This window comes from Brienomyrus brachyistius, chromosome 22, assembly GCF_023856365.1.
Source record: "Brienomyrus brachyistius isolate T26 chromosome 22, BBRACH_0.4, whole genome shotgun sequence".
Lineage (NCBI taxonomy): Eukaryota > Metazoa > Chordata > Actinopteri > Osteoglossiformes > Mormyridae > Brienomyrus > Brienomyrus brachyistius.
Window position 1 is genome coordinate 1,042,584 of NC_064554.1, and position 26,321 is coordinate 1,068,904.

A 26,321-nucleotide genomic window follows, 5' to 3' on the forward strand; every position below is an offset into this window, starting at 1 on the left:
TTTTTAACGGCAACAAACACCACCCCGCCTTCACACCATCGGCAAATTTAACCCAGCCCTGGAAAGGGGCCACAATTTGAATTTTGCTTTGGGCCCCAAAGAGGGCTGGACCGGCCCTGGCTCTTACCTTAACACTGCCTACAGACTGCCTCCTGTACTGTTCTCGACTTACCTACTGGAAACAGCTGGAGAAGTGCCAGGTAGGTGAATGATATAATGATGACGATAAATCGATGATTATTTCTGAGGAACCAAAGCATCATGTTTATGATTGCAAAGGTCCTTCAGGGAAGGAGTGCCGGATTCTCAGGTTGATTCCACAGAAACGGCGGCAAAGACTTGCCGTTCCCTGTTCATCATCTTCACTTTGATAAGTCACTTTTATATGCATTTCCAGCTTATGAGGGAAAAGTCTAGAAAGTATGTTACAGTCTGGTGGCTGGAAGCCTCCCATCCGGACAGCTGGCCTCCCTTGCCCTCAGTTTCATCTCTTGCCAGACTTTTCAGCCTTAAACGTGTGGAAGCAGCCGCCTGATATGGTGTGTTTAAGTGATTATGCTCCCTGTCCTCATTGCTGCCATCTCAGTTTAATGCCTGGAGCTGCTCTCTTTCCCGGTGAAAAGACGGAGAACAGAACCAGCAGATCCGACCTCTGCGGCGTCACGGGCGTCACAGTGGGGCCAGGTAGGCAAACGGCACCCGTGCAGCGGTGGATGGGGGTGTAGACTCCGAGGCATGCAGCACGTCTGCCTCTGGCTCCCTCCCCCTCCTACGCCATCCAACAGGAAGATATTTAATCCTCCCGAGCCCCGGTGTGAGGTTGTCACGCGGCAAGGTGATGGTGGCGATATGATCTGTATATCCTGTGCACATGATAGTGAGTGTCGGCCTGTTCATGGGGACATGTAGGGCGGGGGGTGCTGGGCGGGGGGCAAGAGCAGACAGGGCTGCCGATGGGGAAACCACAATGCCGCCATCAAAGGGCCAACACCCCACCCCCCATCCATTCCAAAATGCCTCCGTCCCGCCAGTGTCTGTCTGCAGGCCGTCTATCCGGACAAGGCATCTGCCAATCACCAAGACTCCTACCATGTTCCCGGGTTACAGTTGCTAGGCTGTTTCAGTTTTATAAGCTGGGATCTGATATCGTCGTATGCAAGGGCAGTTCCACCGGTGAAAAGGCCCCTGCTAGAAGTTGATTCGCCCCCTGAGTGCTCTTTCCCTTGCCACTCATCGATCTGAAACATATCATGGGACAAAGATAATGTTGACCCCTCCCCAAACCTTACAAAATCCCAGAATGACCCCTGATAAGAGTTGAAATTTATGGAATGTAAAGAGTACTTGCTTAACATGCTCTGACTGCTGAGTGCTGTGACCGATTAGTCCATCGGTTTTTCTCCATTTGGAATAAACGTTGGTGTGTTAAATCCTTAAAAAGTGACAAATGACCTGCACTTTAAGTCAAAAATTAGTATTTAAGTTTGAATTATTTTCCCCAAGTGCAAAGTGCAATGTGCTGCGTATATTACAATAACATTATAACATTACAAAAGAATCATTAACAGTTAGGAAGTGAACATCAGACAGGTAACACAGACAATTTACCACTAGTTATCACCAGCACAGACTGGGCTTCCTCTCACCCTAATCATGGTCATAAACGGTAATCATTTTATGATGCTCTATAGAATCTTATGTTATGCTAGTGTCTGTTGCCATGTTAGCATATAACAAACTGCATCATGCCAACCCTGTTATAATGCTGTGTTATGCTAATCATGTGCTATAATAGACTGTTAGTGGACTTAATTATTTAATTTGTATTGTTTTATATGTATTTCTAGTATTTTACAATTTTATTCTTTTACAGGTGTCTTGTCGTGCCCTGATAATGAGTGGTATTGGTGATTCCAGCATCTTCTCCTGCTTGGCTATGATTTTGAACTGAATACCTCAATATTTTATAAGGTCTTTGTTCCACAGGAATTGTATTTTCTCTTATAGAAAGATCAAATGTTTCTTTTCTTTTCATTCCCAGCTTGCATTGCAGTTGTGTCATTTCGGTTCTCCCGTTAGTTTCCTTAACTCCGTGGGCCTACTGGGGAAACGAAGGTCTTGTTCTCCACCAGTCAGTGGTGTCTCTGCACAGCCGCTGTGTGATGATCTGTGTGAGCGTACAGATGTGGCAGGTTACCATACAAACCGAACGGCTGGTGAATGCATCATGGAATTACCCTTCTCGGCTGCACAGGACCTCACCCACACTGCGCTGGTGGCTGCCAGGCAGGGAGATTCTACCTGAGAACCCTTGAAGCCAGACGGTGACTCCGAGATGAGTTTGTCTGCGTTACTGTGAACTTTGACCCTGCTTTATGACCAGGTACTATACTTAAGGGGCTGTTTTCCATCTATCAGCTTTGCCTTTTCTGTGCTTAGATGAACTTTAATCGCATATGTTAATTTGCTGTAGCCTTTTGGCGGGTATGCTGAATTACTAACGATCAGCAAATACTTTGACGCAATAATTTCTGTACGTTTTATTTGGAAAACAAAATTGACACTGCAAGTTAATACAACACAATTCTGGAAAATGCCTGGACCTTGCTACTGGTCACCTCAGCCCGCCTGTGACTCATGGGGACTCCAGTGTTTATGTCGTTGAGAAAATGATCAAAAAGAATGTATGAAGAGCTTTTCCGACCATGAGACTGTAAGGTGATCTCTATATATCTCACTGACGCTTCTCGCGTCTCTGCCGACAGCCATGGAGCTTTCGCATCACCCCACTTGACGCATTGCGCAGCCATTGCTGCACGGGAGCTCGCGTCAGGCTGAACCTTGCAGAAGGTGAGCTACACCTGAACATGAACACTCTCCAGCTGGACCTGAATGAGTCCCATTGTACATGGCCAGAGATTTCACGTCACTAACATGTGTCTGTTACACACTAAGCTCTGCAAATGCCCCCAAATAGGAGTGCCTATGGATTGATTTTAACGACACCCACCCCCACCCCATTTAAACTGGGCATGCCAGTGGTCCAACAGTGAATCTCCCCCAGCTGGCCCCACGCCCCCAGTTGTCGTGGCATTAGTCGACTGACAAAAACAACACGTGCACCCGTTGTCCTGGTGGTGGTGGAGGGGGGTGTCACGTCTGTCCCCAGTTGAGCGTCCCTGGTGAGAGGGGTCTTCTTGAGGGTACAGGGGGTGGGGGATGGACTGGCCCCCTACAGAGGGCCCTTTGTCCTGCGTTTTTTTTTTTTTTTTTTATACCGCACACTAATATGACGAGAGAATAAAGACGACAGGACAGCCCTCTGAGTCACGCCCCCCCAACACCTCAGCTCACCTGCAACCTGGCCACTCTGCCGAATAACGGCCCCCACCTGCAGCCTGAGGACAAGCGCGTCCCCCACCTGCCGGGGGGGGGCTTCAATGAGTGTGGTGACATTTCTGCGGTCATTTGAGCCCCCCTCCACCCCCTCAGGATTTACCCAGCGAGGCCCCAAGGTCTTCAATATACATCACCACCTGGCAAACATGCAAGAAATAAGATATTTCCAAGGTAGGGAATCCCCAGCGCAGTCAGCAGCAGCTGACAATGGGTCTGTTGTGATGCTCTGCAGCCTCACCTCCCGAAATCACCTGCGAAGCCGGCACATGCCTCCAGCAGACAGGGTGGGCGCTGTTCAACACCTTAGAATTATATTCCCATCTGTGAACCAGACAATACATAAGGAGATAAGTGTGTGCCAGGGATGTGCGCGAGTCCTGCCTTCCTTATGTACTTTTGGAATAGGCAATGAAGGCCTTAATATTATTTTTTAAATATATTTTACTTAATATTGTTGAGGAAGGAGATGGAACCCCCAGACCCCTCCTCTTTGATCCCAGAAAAACCAGTTACAGTGCTTCAGTATAGATCAACGGAGTCAGCTGGAGGGCAAGCTACAGAGAGGTACTGGGGCGGGTGGGGGCACCAGCTGGCTTATGCACTTGTCCCTGCTTGTGTAGAGCCCCCAACATTTGGCCCCTTTGCCTTGAAACGAGCACCCCCACCCCCACCCTCCCAAATCCAGAGCCAAAGCTGCAGTGCGTCTCCACTGGGCACACCTGCTCTCACTGATTTAGAAAGCAGGCAGTGTTTGGTAAATTTAGAGCGCTGTCTTCGAGCGCCCCTCCTCCCCCCACCCCCTCCAGACAAAACCATGCCGTAAATCTGGCATGTTTTCACACCAGGCCTGGATGGGAGAGTGAGCCCTGGGGGACTGGTGTGGACATCACTGTCTATCAGGCCAACTCCCACTGCACGAGGTGACAACTGCCAGTTTACTTTAGGCCCACAGTGGCTCCTCAGCCTCTCTGCTTTTGCACCTTTGGCAGAGTGTCCATCTGCATCAGCAGGTGCTGAGCATGTGGAGCCGTCCAGGTACTTCAACAAGTGGAGAGGTCACTTTAAATGTTCTGCTAGCAAAGTAAAGAGGAAACAATGAATATTAGTTATTTTATATTATTCTGATACCTTACAGTGAGCTGTGTTTGTGAATAATACACTGCTGTTTTACATTTTGCTGATGCTCTTATTAAGAGCAACATTTTTGTTTTGAAACTAACTAAATGTGGATTGGTCCTCAGAGTGCCACCTCCCCTGTCAATCACCAATTCAAAACATATGATTGGCTAATGTTGTTTTAAGTAAAACATTGATTTCAAGTAGCAAATTTGTTAGTTTCTCTGTATGAATTCTATATGCCTTCCACATTTTTGCCCAGATTGGTGAGGATGTGAGTTTGAGATGTAGGAGCTGATCACAGTGCCACTTCCTCTGGAAAGGCCAAATCAAGCAGTAGAGATGCTGGCTAGGAGAGGCCCCGCCCCCTAGTGTGAGACGACCAGGCGAGAGGGAGACCCCATCTACAGGCAAACCAGACGTGAATCACTACTCAAAAGTGGAGGAACTGTTTCGGGTCCAAATCGTTCCTAGCTTACGGTCTGTTATGTTACACCCAGAAACCATCCGGAACAAATACGGCACGTGCTTGTGCGTGCCAGCATCTACGTGTGTTGGTTCAGGTTAGGCGTAGGGTTTACATAGCAGGAGTTACATACCGTCTCATATAATACTACCGTTCTCTCCCCATCAATGGGGCAGTCTCTGCGATGGCCATCTGAGAGGATTTGGGAGGGGCGTCAGCTACCACATTCTCACTCGCTAGGATTTTTACAAGGCGGGATTTTCACTGAGAAATCGTTACTTTTAATCAACAAGTAATTCGTCATTGGTTATCATATGAATCATAACTATAGTGGGTCAGTCTCTGTGTCCATCTTTGCTCGTAGGACAGGAGACCGCAGGTCCAAATAATGGCCTCTTGTAGAAAAGTGTGAAAGTGTTGGCATAACAACCACAGGTATTCCCTGAGCTAATGCCTGAACACTGTCAGGGAGTGACCCTGAGCTAAAACCTAAACACTGTCAGGAATATTCCCTGAGCTAATGCCTGAACACTGTCAGTACCTGACCTTGAGCTAATTTCTAAACACTGAACACTGCCAGTACATAGAACCTCAACAGAAACATCACATTGTGCTCTGAAATGAAATGTGCTGCATGCCTTAAATGTGCTGTTATATATGATGTGCTTAAGATTAGCATTAGCATTAACATTGGGGTCCTGTTGATGCAAACCTGGAAAGTTAAATAAAAAGATGTTGACTGGGAGGGGGGCCAGGTTACACTCCTTTAATTTTGCAGCATAGCAGATGTAAGATGTCTGAGTAGAATGTCTGTCAATCAATGCTGGGGAGCTATTCTGCTTCCTCGAAATAAGTTCATATTTCACAGTTTTTTCCTGCACTTCATTTTACAGACACTCGACAGTATAAACAGGTAGGTGGCGAGGGGCAGATTTTAAGGCACCACTATGTCATGGGGCCGAAGCAGGAGCCCCGTCGCTGGCAAGCGGTTACCGGCATTTTCCAAGCCCTCAATCGGCGTAATAAATCGAGTCTCACGGCTAATTTTAGCCGACACCCAATCCGGCGCTATAAGTTATGGGTCTAATGGGACTGTTTAATAAGATGGCATCTGGCAAGGCTGCCGCTGTAACATAATGGCTTTTAGATCGTGTGCGACCCAGAATGCCACAGAGGCAGAGGTGAGGTTCAGGGTGCGAGGCGAAGGATAGGGCTCTGTAACGCCTGATACAGTAGCTGTAAATAGCTAGAAATCACACTAAAGTTTTTCATTGGCTGAGACAAAAATGTTGGCTGTCAGCATGGCTGTACAAAGACAAAGTGGGCCCCTAGAATTTTTTATTAAACGTCCCCCCCAGGTGGGGGTGTTGGTCATAAAATTAGCCTAGCTGGGGGGGAGTGGGTGCTCATGGTAAAATTTGGCAAGCGGGCCCCTTCTAGTGTTTGGGTCCCTTAAAGTCTTTACCTTAAGGGGGCCACTAAAGGGGAGAAATAGCAGTAATATTGAATCCATGAGGGTCTTTTACCCCAGTGGGTAGGATGGTATCTGGGGCAGTATGTTGCCCCAATGTGTGAAAATGTATTACGGCGTCTCCAGGCTGACAGTCCCTGTGTGATACTTGCTGACGTCTGGAGTTTTGGAGAAATGGTAGCTCTTCATTGAAATGGGCTAGCGGTCCATGGCATGTGAGCATGACCGCCCCATACACGCTGCCCCCCAGAGGCGGCTATCTGCTACGCATGCCAAGACTGGCTTCACCCTCAGTGCTGAGCCTCCTTCCGCGTGCCAACAGCTGGGCTGCATTACGCAAAGACATGAATAATAATTTTCATATTTCACAGAGAGGAAATATGTGACTAGAGCCAGAATGAATAGCCTCCCTTGGATTATTGGCTGTAGTTCTTGCTATCAGCCTCCAGAGGCCTGCTAGCTGTTAGGTATTTGTTAAGCAGATTCTTTTATTCTGGATGTGTTTGACACTCAGATTAAGTGGCTGGTTCATGGCTGCCACACCAGCCACCCCTTTTGGGGCAGCGTTATTAACCACTCAGATCCAACATCAGCTGCTCGCCCTCCACAATACACAGTGCCCCATTTCAGTGTGTGCACATTAAACGATCATGCCCTAACCGCCATGTTTTCTGCTGTTTAAATAAATGAAAAATCTGTCCTTAATGTTGAGGGATCGGTGCCTGCCTCAAAGACAGTGCAACACTGCTACCCTGGCTGCTGTCGGTACTGCAGCGAGAGCCGCTTCACGGAACCAGAAGAAAATGTAAACACTTAACATATATTGAAGACTTTTATATTTCATGTATTCAATATGTAAAGTGAAAGTTATAGATCTACAGTAAGCATGTCTGCGGTTAAACTGGAGTGTGAGGTGTTACTGTGGCATAATGGCTCTCAGATCAGGTATAAAACAGCTTGATGACACTAGTGATGCCACTGTCACCATGAATGATGACAGCAGTGGGACAGGGACATGAACCAGGCACCAATGTCCCATGAATCTAATCTCAGTGTTTCATTGTGGAAGTCACAGATGCAGTATGTATAACCGGGGCATGATATAACCCAGGTGTGCTGGTAGGGCTTAGAGAATCATCTCCATGTGTCCATATATGACCTGGATTCCATCAGGCTCTGTTGGGGGTGTTGGGTGGCTTAGTGGGTTAGGACACTGTGCCTGAAGGTTGCTGGTTCCAATCCCCCGGTTGGCAGTGATGTTGCTGTTGGGCCCTTAACTCCCAGTTGTTCCAGGTACTATTTGACCCTGCTTCTGTTGTATGTTTCTTTGTATAAAAGTACTTGCTGAATGAATTACATGTAAATGAGGAGATTGATGGCATGAAGCCAGGGAGCTGGGGGGGGGGGGGGAATGCCAGGGAGGATAATGTTCAACCCAGCAGGACCCCACAAGGGGAAACTCAATTTTACAGAAAATATGTCACCGCGATCAAAAAAACTAAAATATTGTATTTTGTTTGGTCACTTAAGGTTAATATCAAAGATATGTGTGTGTGTGGGTCTGTACATGTGTGTGTGAGCGTGTGCACATGTATGCGTGAGTGTGTGTGGGTCTGTGTGTGTCTGTGGATCTGTGTGTATGTGTGTCTGTATGTGTGTGCGTGTGTGTGTGTGGGTCTATGTGTGTGTGCGTGAGTGTGTATGTAGGTATATCCTACATGTGTGTGTGTGTGTGGGTATGTGTGTGTGTGTGTGTCTGTGTGTGTGTCTGTGTGTGTTTGTGTTCCGTCATACATACACACAATAACAAAAGAGGCTCCTCCACTCTAGCCTGACCAGCCCGCACAGTCCCTCCTCCGTCGCCTCTGAAAATAAACTCTCCCGCACAGCAAGTGAGCAAGCGGTCCTACGCCTTGGGGGGGGGCTCTTCTGGGCTGAGGAGGGAAGTGGCGGCCCCCACCGTCAGGGACCCAGGCGCCGGAGAGTTAAAACGGGTCAGTGTGCGAGAAGTCCAGCCCAACTCCAAGCACAAAAACACCTCTCAGAGAGCACGGCACGGTGGGGCGGGGTGGTGGGGCGGGGCGACAGGGGGAGGGGGGGCTACAGATAATTATAAAGGAACAATATTACTCATTCTGTCACAGACGCACAGATTTATGAAGGGGGGGTGGAGGCTGGGACCTTCACTCAGTCATGTCATAAGTATTAACCACAGGAGCTACATAATGATCTTCCTGGTAATTATGGAGTGGCAGTGATGATTTTAGTCCCCCCCCATGTCATGCTCTGGATGAGTGACAGTCTTGGTCCTCTGGTAAGACGCCTGTCCTTTGTGCTTATGATTGCTTGGATTAGCTTGTGATCAGAGCTGGGCCCGAAAGCAGACTCCAGATCACGTACACCGGCCTGGGGTGGGCACCCACGGCTCTGTCCCCCAGGTGGAGGAGCTGTGAAACCTAGCAAGGCGCCCACTTAGTGGCGGCAGTGTGGCGACACGCCTTCCTCTGCGCAGCCCCTACTTTGCTGTTCTTGGGCTGTGGCCAGAGCAGAGCATTAATTCATGCTAAAAACAACCTGCACAAACAATACCTCAGCAGAGCCGCTCGTGGATTGTGGCAGACGGGACCTTTAGCTAGAAACACTGGAGAATTCACAAGACTGGTTACTGTTACCTTACAGGACCCTAAAGGACTTTAAAGGAACGTATTGTTGTCTGGGCATTTTCTCACTGCCGGGACGGTATCACTGTACTTGGCTCGTCCCGTTTCCGCATGGATACCAAAAGCCCATTGAGCAAGGTCTCATCTGAAGTTTCGATCTTTTATTTACACACAACATCCGAACCGTAGCATCAGTTTAAACTATCATCTCTCTTTTTTAAAAAATGTCTCCATTGTTCTTCAGTGATGAATGAGAAGATTAATTGTTTTTTCTTATAAAAAAATGGTGACCTCGTTCAGTTTGAAGATCGGGATATGGATCTCTTACAGAGAAAAAAAAGCTAAAAACTAAACTTTACTAAAATTGTTAAGGTAAAGTCCGGATACTCTTTTTGTCCACCTTGGGAATGTTACATTAGGTCACTTTATCAGCGATGCCTTGAAACCCACAATGATGGCTGTTTTGTGTGTCTCTGGCTTCCTGCTATCCTGTCAGTACTGGCCCCATTAGCTCTGATTACAGATTAGCTCTGTTCTCACACTTTGGTGTAACTGGATCCCATTGAGGTCCCTATGGTTATCCCAGTGACATCAGCGACAGCGACAGGCTAAAAATAGAGCACCTTCACTGCGATGTCTGAAGACCTCGGGCCTGGCCGCCATGATCTCATACCTGTTCAGGCATCAGAAGCGGTCAAGGAACATGGAAGCTACGTAGGAGTTCCTGGACACCTGGGCTTCAGGAAAACAAGGCCAGTCAGCAGAGAAGCTGGAAGCTGTCAGTCTGAAAGCTTGAGTTTAGACTCCTTGGTGAATCTGCCTGTGTGCCGTAGTCTCGTAGGTTGTGGTATGGCAGCCTTTTCAATACAAAGTGCTCCGTTTTGTCAGCTGTTCAAGTAGCCAGTAGCTGGTCTGCAGCCATTTGGGGGTTAGAAGTTCCGTAATAACTCCCCCGTGTTATTTTCTCAAAAAACACGAACCCGCCGAACTTGCCGGACAAATGAGACGTGTGCGATGTTCAGAGTTTCCTTTCTGCAAGACCACAAATGTTATACTCAGTTATTTATTCTCCCCAGAGAGACAAATTTCCGAGGATGGTCGCCTTTCTTATTTTCTTCCCCTAGGCTCTTTCGAACAAGAAAATGAAGTGCTTCTTCAAAATGCTCTTCCAAATGTTCGAGCAGCACTGCCCGGTGTCCACCCCCCCTCCCCTGCCAGGTGCCATGACAATATCACCTCATCTGCAGAGCACACAGCCAGCCTGGGGTGGGATTTTTTTTTTTTTTACGAGATGCGACTATGGAGCAGGTAGAGACATAGCGCCAACTGACAAGTGCCAGCACGGGCAGCTCCGGAAAACCACAATAACAAAACAGGGTCTGTCATCCAGGCACCAACAGATGTATAAATAAAGCTGAGATACGCGCACCTCCGCCCCCAGGCTTTGCACTAGGAAGACCTCATGGCATTAATCCACTGCTTCATTGCTTCATTGCCCCTGTACATTTGGCCTTCCAGGGGATGTGATGTAATAGCACTCAAACCACAGAGCTACCAGTAATACACTAAATGGGCAGCAATAGTGTCTGCATGGTGTCTTTCAGAGCAGATGACCAATCCTCAGTTTGGTAGCCATGAAAAAGGTCAAGGGAAGGTTATTGGGGAAATGATATTCCTCACAAATTGCCTGGACACTTCTTGAACAGTGTCTCCCAACCTGGTCCTCGGGGACCCACGTGTTTTTGATCCCTCCCAGCACCGTGATAGACAGTCCACATTTTTGATCCTCCCCATCTCCCAGGAGGAGCAAAAATGTCTGTGAATCCTGAGGCCCGGATTGGGAAACACTTTTCTAGAAGAGTCTTTGCTTTGCTGACTTCCACTATGCGTGATGCTTGCGTGAAGAGAATCTAGGGCTGGACTCGATTAATAATTGTTCCTGGACTTTAGGGGGGGGGGATCCCCCAGGGCCCTAGGAGCAATAAATATTGCCAGTCCACATAGCCAGTGGCCCACTGCGAAAATTCCAAAAATTCCATATGGCCAGTCCTTTCCTGGGAGAGTCTTCTACTTCATTTTGTTGTCCATGCATATGATGACAATAAAGTTGACTTTGACTGCTGTGCTTTCATATGACAGCTTTTTTCCTCATGCTCTTTCATAGATGCCCATCATGAAGCAGACAGAGTGATGAAGCCCCATGAGTCGAATAGCTGTTTCAGCAAACACTACAGAAACGCTGTCTCTGTTCCAGCAGATCAAATGGTACATTTAGCTTTTCTCAGTTGCCACATCTCCAGAGAGTTCTTCGGTAATGAGTAAACAACATCCGTGTGCCTTTCATGTGGCCATAAACCCATTCATCACCTCAAAGCGCTAACCCCACTCTGCAACAGCACTATCTGCAGAGGTTGTCAACAGCCACTGAAACAGGAAATCACCTGATTCCGCAAGCTTTAATCTTTCTTTGCTTAGCTTCTATGTTTGTAGTACATCATTGTCATTTGTTCGGGTCCGCTTTAATACATTTTTTTTTTTGCGATGAAATTTTTATTGAACGATTATTTGTTTACATGGAAGAGAACACACAACACAGAACAAATCTCAACATAAAAAAATACCCTGAAACAGCACCCTTGGTGTAAAAAGTGAAAGCACCGACAACAGTAGAGGTCACCGACACACTCCGCCATGGTGAGAGCACAGCCGCAAGCTGAGGGAAAAAGAAATAACTAAAATAATAATAATAATAATAATAATATTATTAAAATAAAAATAGATGAATTGCGTAATTCAAGAAATATGGCCTCAGGATATGACCCCCCCAAGCAAGCCCTTGAATAGCTGCCTGTCTTGAAGCCAACTTTGAATAGTCGGGCTGGAGGAATTATTAATCCAGGCTGCAGACAGTTTAAGCAGCAGCAAATTAAAGAAGATGGGTCCACTATAATTCTTATGCAAGTTGGACTTCTGTAGGATAAATTATTGCTTCAAAACTTCTGGAATCTCATCCTGGGTGTTCCCTTTCCTTGTGTTGCTAGGCAACCAGGAAAATGCTCCACCCACCAATTCTCTCCTGGTTGAGTGATCGGTTACATAAATGAACAAATCAATTAATGATGTATTTTACAGTTTAGCTTCAGTGTAAAAATCAATTTTAATTGGTTTAATATGTATCATCATCACAATGCAATATTAATGTCACAGAGCGTAACATGAAAAGTTGTTTTTATTCGTTCTTTTAAAGGTTATAAAGTTTACTTTTTGGAATTAGACACAGGTTGAACAGTCTTCCCATGGTAGACCAGCCGTGATGAATGTAGAGCATTCTTTGCGTAGGTGAGAGAAAGTGGATGGTATGGAAGAAGATCAAAGGTATGCGAGGAGCAGACGGTCCTGAGAGAGAGAGATCGAGCGCGAGTCATAATTACAGAGCGAGATAAAAACAAATAGCTGCTGTGCCGTTTGAAAAAGAAAAAAAGATTAATCTGTTGCCAAGACTTACTGATGAGCATTGTCTATGAGGAACATTCCCAGATTTCACGCTCCAAGGCTTACATCTTACTCCTCTAAACACTAGTTTGCCTGTCACAGCTTAATCGTCCTTGAGCGCATGTCAGCAGAGGAACAGTTTGTTTCTCTAGAAAAACAGCTTTCTGTTTTGCACCAACGGGATGCAATTTAATCAACCGTGACAGAAATCGTCTCCATCATAATCGGCTTGTCTCTCAGTCTCGAGGCTGGTTTTTGTTTTTACGGCACAACCGGCGTTGTACCTAGTAAATAATCACGTTCACATTCTTCTGGTGAGAAGCAGGGACGTTGTTAGTGTTTTATGACTGTAGCAATTAGTTAACTGTGTGTTTGTTTTCCCTGAGTGGCAGATGGTCACAGCACTCATAGGAGCTCCGCCCCCTTTAGGGGGCGTGGCACGGCACCACACTCTGCGGTCCGAGGGCTGGAAACGATGATGGAAGGCCTGTAACTGCTGGGACTGAGTCAGACATGTGAAGGCCGCCCACAGTGGGAAAACTGACAATGCTGTTACGGTCGGCTGACCATATGCAGGCGCTGGCGGGCAAGTTCCCATGGGGGGGTGTCAGGCCTGCTGGGTTACAGCCCTGCCAGCAGGATCTCACCTGTGCAGGGACAGGACTTTAACGTGTTCCAGACTACAGGGCATCGCTCACGTCATCCAATGAGAGCGAGCCTTGTTGTGCCATAAAAGGACGGCACGGCTCATCGGTTTCACGATCAGCTGCCCTGTGTGCTGTCAATATGAGTCTTTTACTAGACTGTCGCTATTTGTGTGATGTTCCCCCATAGGACTTACCTGAAAAGTATTTTAATAAAAATATAGTCCTTTTTACAGTGTTTTACAAGATACTGCTGCCTGAGGTTTGTTTAACAAATAATAACAGCTGTAGTCAAAATAAGACGTCCACGCACGTAGGCCACAAAGCCTGTCCTGTCCAGCCAGGATGGAACACACAGCAGTAATTAGCACAACAAAGGTTATTTCCCTCCACATAAATCATCACGCAAATCATCTTATTGGATTTTAATGATACACACATCTTCCTCTCTCCTTCAGCAGACCACAGATGAGTTCATTTCTTTGCCGAAAGAGCCGAATCATTGTGGCTTTCTGTTTTCGACGTGTTTATTTTTAGGAGTTGGTGATGCGTGCTGGACCAGTCTGGCATGTTTCTCCTGCGAAGCTGACGTCTCTGGCTCCCGGTGGCTGTCCTTCTCAGCTTGATGGCATGCTGAGTACCCAGGAGATTAAAATAAAGCACCCTGTGTGTGTGACGCTGCAGGAAACCCATCCAAGACCAAGCTAGGGCCTGCCGCAGTGTGCTTTTCACGGGACATGATGGTTGACCAGAAGCTTCCTCTTCTAACTTCCTACATGCCAATCTGCTATTCGGTCATTCCATTATAATGATTTTGTCTTTACTCTCATAATGTCATCAATTTGCAATCCTTCATCTCATATATATTATGCCATAAAGGGGCGGTACAGCTCATCGGTTACACGATTAGCTCCACCGTGTAGATACAGGAACACACAAACTCAGCTGTTACAGATTCTGAAGTAAAATCTGTAGTAACACTTTGCTGGAAGTTGCATGATATATTCCATCATAGTGCATTATAATGGTCAGTATTAAGGATGTTTTGTACTGCACTGTGAAGGTATCTATAGTGCATTATAGAGAGTTTCAGTATTCGTAATGCATAATACTGTAAATGTGCTTATAAAGTGTTATGCGATTTTATAAATATTTATAGCCATGCTTATAATGCTTCATGAATGCATTGTAATGTGTTATGGATGTGTTCCTAGATTTCGGATAGACATTCATAGAAAGTGTTACCAAGTCAATCTTAGGCCTCACACATTGATGTAAAGTTGAAGTCCCCAAAAAGCACTGTCAGAGATGCTGAAAGCCCATGATTAATCAGCTGAATGCCATCTTCTTCTTGCAGAATGTGTATGCTGAATGCCAAATAAACATTTTAAATATAGTTTAGTGTTTTTTTTAACACAGTTACTCAGCAATGATCCAAACACAGCTGATATCTGAGTTCATGTCTGTTTTTTCTATGTAATACATTCAGGTAATGACAGTGTCATGCATGTTCATAAGCTGTGTGAGTAGCCAGTAAGCATTTGGCTTGTTAAGAATGTTACTTTAGACTGCCACCTACAGTAAGGTTTAAATTGCACTCATTTCAGCAAATATCCCATTGACAGAAGAGAGATGTGAAAGTTTCTGCAGCTGCTTGTGCCATGATTGTCCTTGAGATGTATGGATGTCTGGATCACGTAATTCAAGTAGGATGTTGCAATGTGTAATATGCAGCGTGTTTATAGATGTGAGGGAGTGTCGTTACGTTTGACTGAATTCGTGATTAGAACAGGCACAGACTGGGCTTCATATGTGTAGTCGTATCGCCATGGATACAGATGCCAAACAAAGTGAAGTCTCACAGCACTAACAGTGGTGTCATCCAACGTTTTTTTGCTCAGTACTCAGGCTCGTTGAACCACTCTGAAAGCTTTCGCACCAAGGATCATGTTTGTGTGGAATCTAATGAGGACCTTAATTGTTCTTGTGATTCTTTAAATATTAATCCCTTTCCATGCACGTCACACCACAACTTGTCGGCCTGTTGAAAAAAAATTGCTTATGCAACAGTAGAAATTATTTCAATTATCAGTTCAAGTTGTTTTTGACAGATTGAGCCCCTGTTTAAAGCTAAAAACATTTTCCTACTATATTTTTTTTCTGTATTTAAGGGGGCTATTTTTGTCTTTACTTACAGTAATGTGTTTACAGTGTATTATTCTGTAATTTTCCATTTCATAATGCAGTCGAATGCGTCAATGTTCTGCAAAGGAAAGGACCATTAGTCTAGAAGTACAAATAAAACGTTCGATGATATTTTCCAAATAGTTTTCACAGTGGAACACGGCATCATAATAAAGAGAGTAAAGTTATATAACATTGCAACGCGTAAAGCACAACATTTCAGCCTCCATGCATTTGTGCACTCTGACCACATGGACGTGACCATTGACCACAAGGACAAAAATCAACTACTGAGATCAGAATAAATTCTTACTGTTGCTATTCGCTTTTCGCATAAATGTCCATAAATCTGCTGTATGTATCACTTTCTAAATGAGGCCATTCCATACAAAAGTAAACTACAAAATAAATTACGTTACCCTTGAACCCCAAGCAGCTGAAAGATGAAGGTGAAACTGCATCCAGTAGACACTGTCTCTTGCTTCCATTATGACAAGCTACTAGCTACAAGTTAGATGTTGGTAATCTCGTTGAGTTTACCTTTCTGTACACGGGGATTCATCCATTCAATCACTGGACAATCAAAAACATGAATACAGAGAATTTGCCAACTGTCAAGAAGTACTGCAATGACTCTGACCCCAGAAACATGCTGTTCTCTGTTAGCATGCGGTACAGACACAAAAATATCAGGTTATAACCAACTCACTGACTGTCGGTACAATTGAGTTGGTTACGCTTTATTGGTGTGTGTTGTGATTTTTTTCAATTTCCATCCGGTGCTGAGCTGGGCCTTTATAATCGGCCCTGTTGTGGTTTTTCTCTTCTTCAGTTTTAGCGTTGGCTTAAAAGACCTTAATAGGCATCTTGCCATCAACAGAGATGTAAAAAATGTTAAGAAAATGAAAGGGTCCTCAATAAGACTTGCGCTGTGTGTTTGATTTTCTGTCACTTGTGTGGCTGGAAGACGGATGAGCTTTTCATCGCTCTGTCCCTCAACAGCCTGGGGGCTGTGGAACTGGCTCGTGATGGCTGAGCGGCACAGCCACCCCCCACAGGGCTGTTTAGAGTGGATTAAATGGCCCCAGGCTGATCGCCAGTCCCGCTGACCTGGTGAGCCCCCAAAGCTGTATCCGGCACATTCCATTCTGAATGTCAAGACCCATTAAATGAAATAAAAAAAACATGCTACAAGTAATTACCAAAAAAAAAAGTATGGCAAATGTGAACGTAAACTGGTCTTTGTGCGTAATTTCATTGCTGTTTACCAAGCGTGCAGCACAGAATCGGATCCAACATGAACCGGGTCATTTACGATTTAGGACACAGAGTTCTCTGCAGAGTGGCGGTCTGTTTATCATTCACATGTGTTGTTCATAACACCTCTTATTTCCCGAATTAAGTTAGCAAATGGTTTAATGCAGGGACGGATTATGGGTTGTGTGGGCCCCTGGGCAAAACTTTCGCGAGGGCCCCCCCACCACCACCACCACCACCACCAGCACCACCACCACAACCACCACAATTTAAGGGCCCATGGCAGCCAAACCCTATAGGGTCAGGGGCCCTTGTAGGCAGAGGATCAAACAATGTAGGCCCTCTAAAATAGACAAACGAAAATACATTGTTGATAAGCGTTGCAAATTGTTTTGGGCTAGGGGCCCCACGGGCCCCCTGCACCCCAAGGGCCCCTGGGTAGCGGCCCCGCTGGCCCAGTCCGTAATCCATCCCTGGTTTAATGTCCTTCAGTGGTTCACGTCCCATCGCTGTGGCCATGGGCGCCTCCAGTCGCTATTTTGCTGGCCCGTGTTCTTGCGGCCAAACATCCATGAAACTGTTCATTGGCCATTCGATAAGTGCACCCCCGTTTCTGAAAATATGGGCTGGACTAATCTTGGCAATATGTCTGCTTTGATGCAGCTTGCACAAGGGTTTGTATTAGCTCATTTGACGGCACCTAAATCCTAGTGTAAGTACTTTTTGTCTGCTTTTTTCTATTAATGTTCTATTAGTAGTACTGCTAATTTATCTTTTATTGGTTACTTCTTAGTATTAGTAACACTATTATGTATCAGGCTTCTGATTGGCTAAAGATAAGCCCGCCTTCCAAACCACGGACCAATAGCATTCCTCGGAACTGCTATCATTTCTGCTGAGATGTGTTCCCCACAGGCAAACTGGTGTCTTTCCATGCTTGGAGAGCTGCTGTCAAATGTCTGACTTCCAACTGCTTTATTGTTCAGCGCTGTCAGGAGACCCCTTGCCCTAAGCTATTAGTCATCCTGACAAGGCTGATTTGTTTGCTGCTCTTGCTGGGCATGACTGCTGGCATGTATGTCCTCCCTGGGCGGGACCACCTCACGGTGCCAAGCCCCCGTGCTTCTCAGAAACCACTCCCAATGCTACAGCTACATTATTGTTCAAATATATGGAAAAATAAAGGCTATGACTGGAAGCTTTATTTTTGAGCTGAATTTGGATGTGGTGTGAGTATAGTAATCCATCCATCCATCCATCTTCTGACCGCTTAGCCTGGTTCGGGTCACTGGGGCCTGTCCCAGGCAGCACCGGGCACAGGGCTGAGGTCCACCCTGGGCAGAATGGTGAGTATAGTAATAATATTTTTCTATGGTTTACCCTGCCTTAAAATGATGACTGATTACTGTGTTGCTTTACTCCTTATTAATATATCCATGTATCCAGCCTACTTTAGTGGCTTATTCTACCTGAACTCGGAGTTTCAATATCTTGCCTGTTTTTCTCCGCGCTCAGAGATCATGCAAGGACTTTATAAATATGTCTAATTAAAAACAGGTTATTGCTGTTACCAGATTGGTTTTGTTGTTTTCCCTCTGGACGAGAATGATTTGTGTAAACAGCCCCTAAGACCAGCCAGAACAACGCAGGGTTTTGGGTGAATCGAGTCACGTGACTCAGAGTAGATGAAACCTGTTTGTCACACAGGTTTGGACACACGCGCAAACAATCATATCATGCACTGGCCGATTTTAAGTCTCAGTAGTCCTTCAAAGTGCCCTGTAGTCGCAAATAATATTTATTTCCACATTCCCGTGAGTCATGGACAGAAGACAGGCTTACTGTCTTTGGTATCTTGGTACAAATAAAGTCATCGCTCTCAGAAAGCAGTCATCGTGTGGCAAAGGCTTGCTTTTATCCTGCGTTATCTGTGACATACATCATTAAAGGATCTGAAGCAGAATGGAAGTTCCCCCCCCCCCCCCCCAAAGTAGCTATCAGGGCCCAGCATCAAGGAAGACCCTGAAAGGCAGCTGAGCGTGGGCGCAGTTATCACTGACACATCGGTCTGACCTCTATCTGCAGGAATGCACACTGATCCAAGTGCAGTTTAATGTACAGACGCTCCTCTACTTACAAACTTTCAACTTACAAACTTTAAGACATACGAACGAAGAGGACTGTAAGTCCAAATTCTATTCATTTAGGCTACTGTTTCCTCTCCGCAGCATCAATTTCTTTTTCTGCACGCCAATTCCACCTAGTATGACTTCTGGCCGCTACGCCAGCTGCGCAGCAGCGTAGCGTGCGTACTCCCGTTATCCTAGTTGTTTGTACTTGCGTATGCCCTTAAAATTATGTTGAATAATGACTTACGAACATTTTAAGTTTGAAACGGTCATTCGGAACGTATCTCATTCGTAAGTAGAGGAGCTTCTGTACTAATGCATTTAACACAGACACACAGAGGTACGAAGGTATGACGGGGAGACAGATTAAGGATAAAAGTAAGTATAGTAAGGGATGGAGGAACATGGTGGCAGGATGATTAGTACTGTTACATTGTGCCTTTTCGAACCAGGGTTCGATTCTCCACCCTGGCTTCATGTGTGTCGATTTCATGTTCTCTCCGTGTCATCGTAGGGTTTCTTCAGGTTTCCCCCTGCAGTCCAAAAACATGCTGGAGTGCACTGGAGTTATCAAATTGCCCGTGTGTGTGAATGATCTCTGTGCCCTGTGATGGGCTGGTGCCCAGTCATGGGTTGTTCCCTGCCTTTCGCCGAAAGCCTCTGGGACTGGTTCCCTTACCCCCACAACTCTAAATAGGACAAGTAGATCCAGAGCATGGACGGTATTTGTTTACTGCTATATAAGAACATAAGAACATAAGAACTATACAAACGAGAGGAGGCCATTCAGCCCATCAAGCTCGCTTGGGGAGAACAAAACTAATAGCTCAGAGTCGTTAAAATCTTATCTAGCTCTGATTTAAAGGAACCCAAGGATTCAGCTTGCACTACATTATCAGGAAGGCTATTCCATACTCTGACTACGCGCTGTGTAAAGAAGTGCTTCCTTAAATCCAGCTTGAAATGTTCTCCCGCTAATTTCCACCTATGGCCACGAGTTCGTGTATTTAAACTAATGCTGAAATAACTATTTGGTTGAACAGCATCCAAACCTGTTAGAATCTTATATACCTGGATCATGTCCCCCCTCAGTCTCCTTTGCTTGAGACTGAACAGATTTAGCTCAAGTAACCGTTCCTCGTATGACATTCCTCTAAGACCAGGAATCATTTTTGTGGCCCTACGCTACACAATTTCTATGGCCACAATGTCCTTTTTAAGATATGGTGACCAAACCTGCACACAATATTCTAGGTGAGATCTCACCAAGGAATTGTATAATCTTAGCATTACCTCCCTTGATTTATACTCCACACACCTGGAGATATACCCCAACATCCTATTGGCCTTTTTTATTGCTTCCCCACACTGGCGAGAATGGGACATGGAAGCATCAACATACACACCAAGGTCTTTCTCATGATCAGCTACCTTTATTTCAGTGACACCCATGAAATACCTGTACTTTATATTTCTGCTCCCTAGATGGAGTACCTTACATTTATCGACGTTAAATTTCATCTGCCAGGTATCGGCCCAGTCACTAATTAAATCAAGATCCCGCTGTAGCTGCTGAGCCGCTAATTCAGTATCTGCTACACCACCCACCTTGGTGTCATCTGCAAATTTCACCAGTTTACTGTATATATTGGTATCCATATCATTTATGTAAATTAGGAACAACAGTGGTCCTAAAATCGAACCCTGTGGTACCCCACTATGAACGCAGGCCCACTGTGACATTGTGCCTCTTATAACTATTCGCTGTTTCCTATCTGTTAACCAGTTATCAATCCAGGTCGCTACGGTACCTAAAATACCTGTCGCTTTGAGTTTAAGTAGGAGCCTCTTGTGGGGGACAACATCAAAAGCCTTTTGGAAATCTAAGTAGATGACATCATAGGCCTTCTTATCATCAACTTCCTGAGTAGCTTCCTCAAAAAACTCCAACAGATTTGTTAAACAGGATCTACCTCTCCTAAATACATGCTGGCTATCCCACAAAATGTTATTGGAGTCAAGGTAATCTACCATTTTCTCTTTGATTATAGCCTCCATAACTTTACCAGTTATACAAGTTAGACTGATTGGCCTATATAATTGTTTGTTATTCATAATGCGACAATGATGAATAATGCAAAATAATCAACAGCAGACCAGCCTTCTGTAGCCTTGTGTGAACTCAAATGTACATGTAATTCATGTAAGAAGAATGTAAGATCTTCTTAGTAGAATTGTTGGATCAATTGATTAGTATTGTCTGTTTATTTCAGTGTTGGTATTCTTTGGTGTCTGCTATTTAAGATTTATGAGTAAGTCTACCTCCTTGACTTTGGGGGAATTGGATTGGATGAAGGTGCTATACAGGAATCAGGTATGTGCAGAAAATCCCCGATAAATCTTGCAATGACGTTTTCAGAAGTCAATCTGCCTCCATCTATTGGGGATTATTTGTCCATTCATCTATCCATCCACCTTTTAGATGAACCATTAATTTACATGAGCTTAACCCTCTGGGGTCTAGGGGTAGGGAATACACTTTTACTGCCTTAGGGCATCATCACACATTTCTTTAAATATCATAAACTTCATTCATCCATCCATCTTCCAAACCACTTATCCTACTGGGTCACGGGGGGTCCGGAGCCTATCCCAGAAGCAATGGGCACGAGGCAGGGAACAACCCAGGATAGGGGGCCAACCCATCACAGGGCATACTCACGCACCAGTCCTTCACACATGCACACCTATGGGCAATTTAGCAACTCCAATTAGCAACTCCAATTAGCAATTACAATTAGCAATTACAGTGTTCTTGGACTGTGGGGGGAAACCGTAGTACGCGGAGGAAACCACACGACGACATGGGGAGAACATGCAAACTCCACACACATGTGACCCAGGCGGAGACTCGAACCGAGGCGGGAGGCAACAGTGCTAACCACTGCACCACCATGCCGCCCCAAACTTCATTCATGGCAAATAAATTATTTCATATATATTTGTTTTGGCATTACACTCATCTTAATTTCATAAACGTAATTATAAAATCATCAACATATTAACATTACTCTCATCCATTCATCCATCCATCCATCCAGTTTTCTAACTGCTTATCATGCTCAGGGTTGTGAGAATAACCAATTCTTGAGATGTGTTTTTTTTTTTAAACTTCAAGGCTATGATGCAATAGAAAATAGTTCATACTGATTCCTTCGTTCAACATTTTTCTGCCTCCAGAGATACAATTAAAAAAAAAGGGTTATTTATGGGTAAAATCTAATACTTTTAACAGTAGCATGATATTTCATGCTGCCGTTTGTCACACACTAAATGTGAGCGTAGCTAAAGAAAAATTGAAAGTCAGGAATCTGTGACCTGGGTAGAGGATCGGCGTGGCTTTGGCTGAGCCGTTCCTCATATTTTCATTAGGTACCGCTCTGTACTGAGCTCCGTCTGTTTCCCCACTGAATGAAAAGCCAGCTGTGCGAAGCTAAGTCACCGACTTAATCTAGGAAGAGTCAAGCCCAGCACAGGCTGCTAAAGCTATTGCCTTTTGCAGCAAAGGCTTTTTTACACACAGAGAAACTATAAGAGAAGGTGATAAGTGGATTGAGGCTGGACCCAGACATAATATATGGCTAATTTATAACTCTCAGGTTTCCTAACTCTGCCTCGTGGCCGTCTGGAGGCGACTGCCCGGGCTGAATTAAAAAAAACTCTGAGGGTTAATCTGCAATCAGGGAGGGGAAGCGGCACGTCAGCGTTTAGAAATGGCCGTCCCAGAGGTGCGTGATTTATACGTGTAGCTTGGGGCTGAAGTGCGTTACATAGATAGGGAAAATGGTTTTTTTTTAAAGGAATTTGAGGATGTGCTGGTTTTGCTTTTTGCTCCAGCACTAAGTACCATGTCAAACCGACAGACACCATCTATTATTTGCTTAGCTGGACTATGTAGCTATTTCGCTCAAGGGTACAACAGCGGCACCGTACTGTAAATGCGCAATGAGCAGGCGCACAGGGCAGTTCCCGTCAGTCGCCGTAGCTTGTAGCTGTCAGTTAACCTGCGAATTATGCGTCCCATTAAGTCACAAATCCTCACTGTTTACTCCATTATGTCATTTTTCTTGCTCTAAAAGCATTTTCTATATTTGGGAAAAAAAATCTTTTTTCCAGAACAAGGAAATCTCATTTGATATGTATTACATTATATTAATATATTACTTTGGTTCAGGATGTGGATACAGTATGTAGACTGTAGCCCCCTCCCCCCAATGGAATCAACCCTGTGTATTACGTAAGGGGGGCAGTGATTCCTGCAGGTGTGCTTTACATTATTCTTTTTAAAAAAAGCACCTTTCAGATTTCAGGATGGGTTACCACTTGAGGTGAACCGGTGGCTTCCTTATAGAGTTGCTTGTGGGCCAGTGAGAGAACCTTCCAGAAGGTTGGAGTGAGTGAGGATGGTTTCTCAGTGATCCCATTGTCCAGTGTTTCTCTACTGGAGGACCTGCATAAAAGTGCTGGATGAGCCATTTGTGGGCAGCGTGTCGACACCACTGCTTTGACTTTTAAGTTACACTATTCCAGACATCAATCAGAGCACTGATATTTGACATACATAGACATTTCTGTGCAAAAATCAGAAAATGATGTTTAAATGATCTTCACGTGGGTGAAACTGTGATATTATGTCTGTTAAAGTGTGTTAGCTAATCATTTGAAAACTTTCCCAACGTCACCCCAGCATTTGCAACCGTCCAATACAGCAAAGTATTTTCTAGCTCGACCACACCGTTACCAACATGTTTGGCTAATAAGCATCTCAGTCAGTTGTTTAATTAAGTTATTTAATTCATTGAGGAGGTTGTGAAATGTAACGAATACATGGAAAGGCTGGGGTGCCCCTGAGGAGAGGTCTGGGAACCGAAAGTTCTGTTAGTTTTGTTTTATCATCTTATTGTCTTACTGTTAATATGTTAATATGTTCTAATGTTAAATTGTGTTTTTTTGTAAATGCCCTCTAAGTATCTTTAACATCAGGCCTGTATCTAGGAGTTTTAAAATACCGAGGTCAAAAGTGTTAGCCTCGTCCTCAGGGAGCTCATGGCCATGAGCCCCGAGAAATTCTTTTAAGACTACAGTGTAAGTTATAAAATTTCACCTATTTCCGAGAGCAGCAATAATCATTTTGAAAGATAATTTCTGTGACAAAAGATCCAGAAAAATCTTGAAAGAAAACCAGGGACGTGACCTCCGTGCCCCCAGTGGTTGAGGTGGGTATGTTCAGCATCCATTTCTGATGGCTTCAGTTACAATTATTAGCATCTGAAGATTTATAATCATATTTAGCATTAATAAGATAACCTCAAGGGATTTTAGTCAGCCGTGTAATGCAGAGCAAGTCCAGACTAGGAGCCAGTGAGCCATCTGAAATGACTGGACAGTGCTTTTTCAGATACAGGATTTAGCTGCTATCCTGTAAGCTCAGCCCGATTCCAGCTGCTACATACTAGGCCCAGTTTTTGGCCTGGACATGGAGATCCAAAGAGGGCTGTTTCACACGAGTGCTGGACCCATTAAGGCGGGTACAGTCTCAGCAGTGCACCTGACATGCTATCAGAATTTGGCTTCTAATTTCGCGACTACTTTTTTGTTATTAAAAAAAGGCCAGTGCAAAGAACCACACATGGATGCATAAAAGCTGGCGGAACAACATAAAGGCTCAAGAAAGATCCGGACCAAGGACCACATGCTTGGTAACTCTAGTGGGGGGGGCTGGCTCTCAAACTGCCAAGTGTGATGCGTTTGCCGCTGTCACAACATTTGTTTTATAGATGTGTTCCAGATTCCTGAAATACAAGCAGAACGGCAAATGTAAATTACACTATTAATATTACTATCCATTCATCCATCCATCCATTCATCCATCCATCCATCCATCCATCCATTTTCTATACCTGCTTGTCCTGTGCAGGGTTGCAAGGGTTTGGAGCCTGTCCTGGAAACTACAGGCACAAAGCAACCCATCGCAGGGCACACAAAAGCGTATTATTATTATTATTACTATGTTATTATTATTATTTTTTTCTTATTGTTATTATTACATGGTCATGTCCTTGGAGAGAAACCAGAGGCACTTGGATGGGAAACAAATATACTGAAATGGTTGCTTTTCAGACTTGTTGTTTGTTTTTTTTTCTTTACTGGTTCTTTCCTGGTACAGTATCGGTATTGTGTTGGTCAACAGAGGAGTTTACCAGCCCCTATTAAAAGCTGCTGTTTAAGGGGTCCGGCCCCTAATCACGGAGGGCGCAGGCACATTCTTCTCTCTTTAATCGGCGGAGACGGCCTCCTTTTCTCCCGGGCTTTTATAAATCTGTGTACTTCTGGCAGCCGCGACAGTCTCCGCCTGAAAGGCGCCTGGATCTCGTACCAGTTCACCTTTGTGACTGCCCACTCCTGTTTTCCAATAAACACCTGTTGACCCTCAAAAGAACCTGCAATTGATGGGATCCTTAACACAACATGAGTGTCGAATTTCACCTTCATTAAGAAATAATACGCCGAAAGGTTTTCAAAAGGCTCTGTATTTTCTTCATCTTAACGTGTTATGGCAGGTATGGGTGATGCGCTTGCAAAATGAAGGAATGACAGATCATTCTGCAGCGATTCGCCACCCTGCCTAATCATACCCTCAACCATTATGACCTTATGATGCACCAGAGAAACAGAGGTGCATTATCCAAATATTCAGTGCCAGTTGGAGCTCATGTGGAGCCCGAGGCGGGCCTCACCGCCCACAGGCCCAAAGCAGAGCATGATGGGATATGTGAAAAGAAGCATTCTAGTGTCCCTGTACTTGTGCAAATACCAAACAAATTATCACTTCATTTTCAAGTTGCTTTGCTAATTCAGCAACCTAGGCGACAGCCTAAACCACCTAATAGATTGATTGTCATTGTCATCATCCCATTCTTTTTTTGAGTAACACTTTATTTGAGGGGAAACAAATAATATAGTATTGTTATTATTTATGTGTTAATTAACCACAAACTAAGTGTTAGTCACATACTGATTTCATGTTAATGAATCATTCATCATTAATGAATCATAATGCATGTTAATTCTGTAAACCTTTGTGAACTACTGAAGGAACTACTAAAGAACTACTTAAGGAACAAATCATGAATACTGAAAAGTGAAATATTGATGTCTGTGGTGGGCTGCCCCCCCATCCTGGGTTGTTCCCAGCCTCGTGCCCATAGCTTCCGGGATAGGCTCCGGACCCCCCGCGACCCAGAAGGATAAGCAGTTTGGAAAATGGATGGATGGATGGAAATACTTTTCTAGATGTGGGACGCACTCACGGTTACTCCTCCCCCGCACCCCCCCTCCCCCCACTGGCTAATGTCACACTCTCCTTGTCTATAGCTAAGCACTTTACCCTATTTACGCATTTGCATTCCGTCACAATGTTTATTTTAATCTGTGACGCACGCA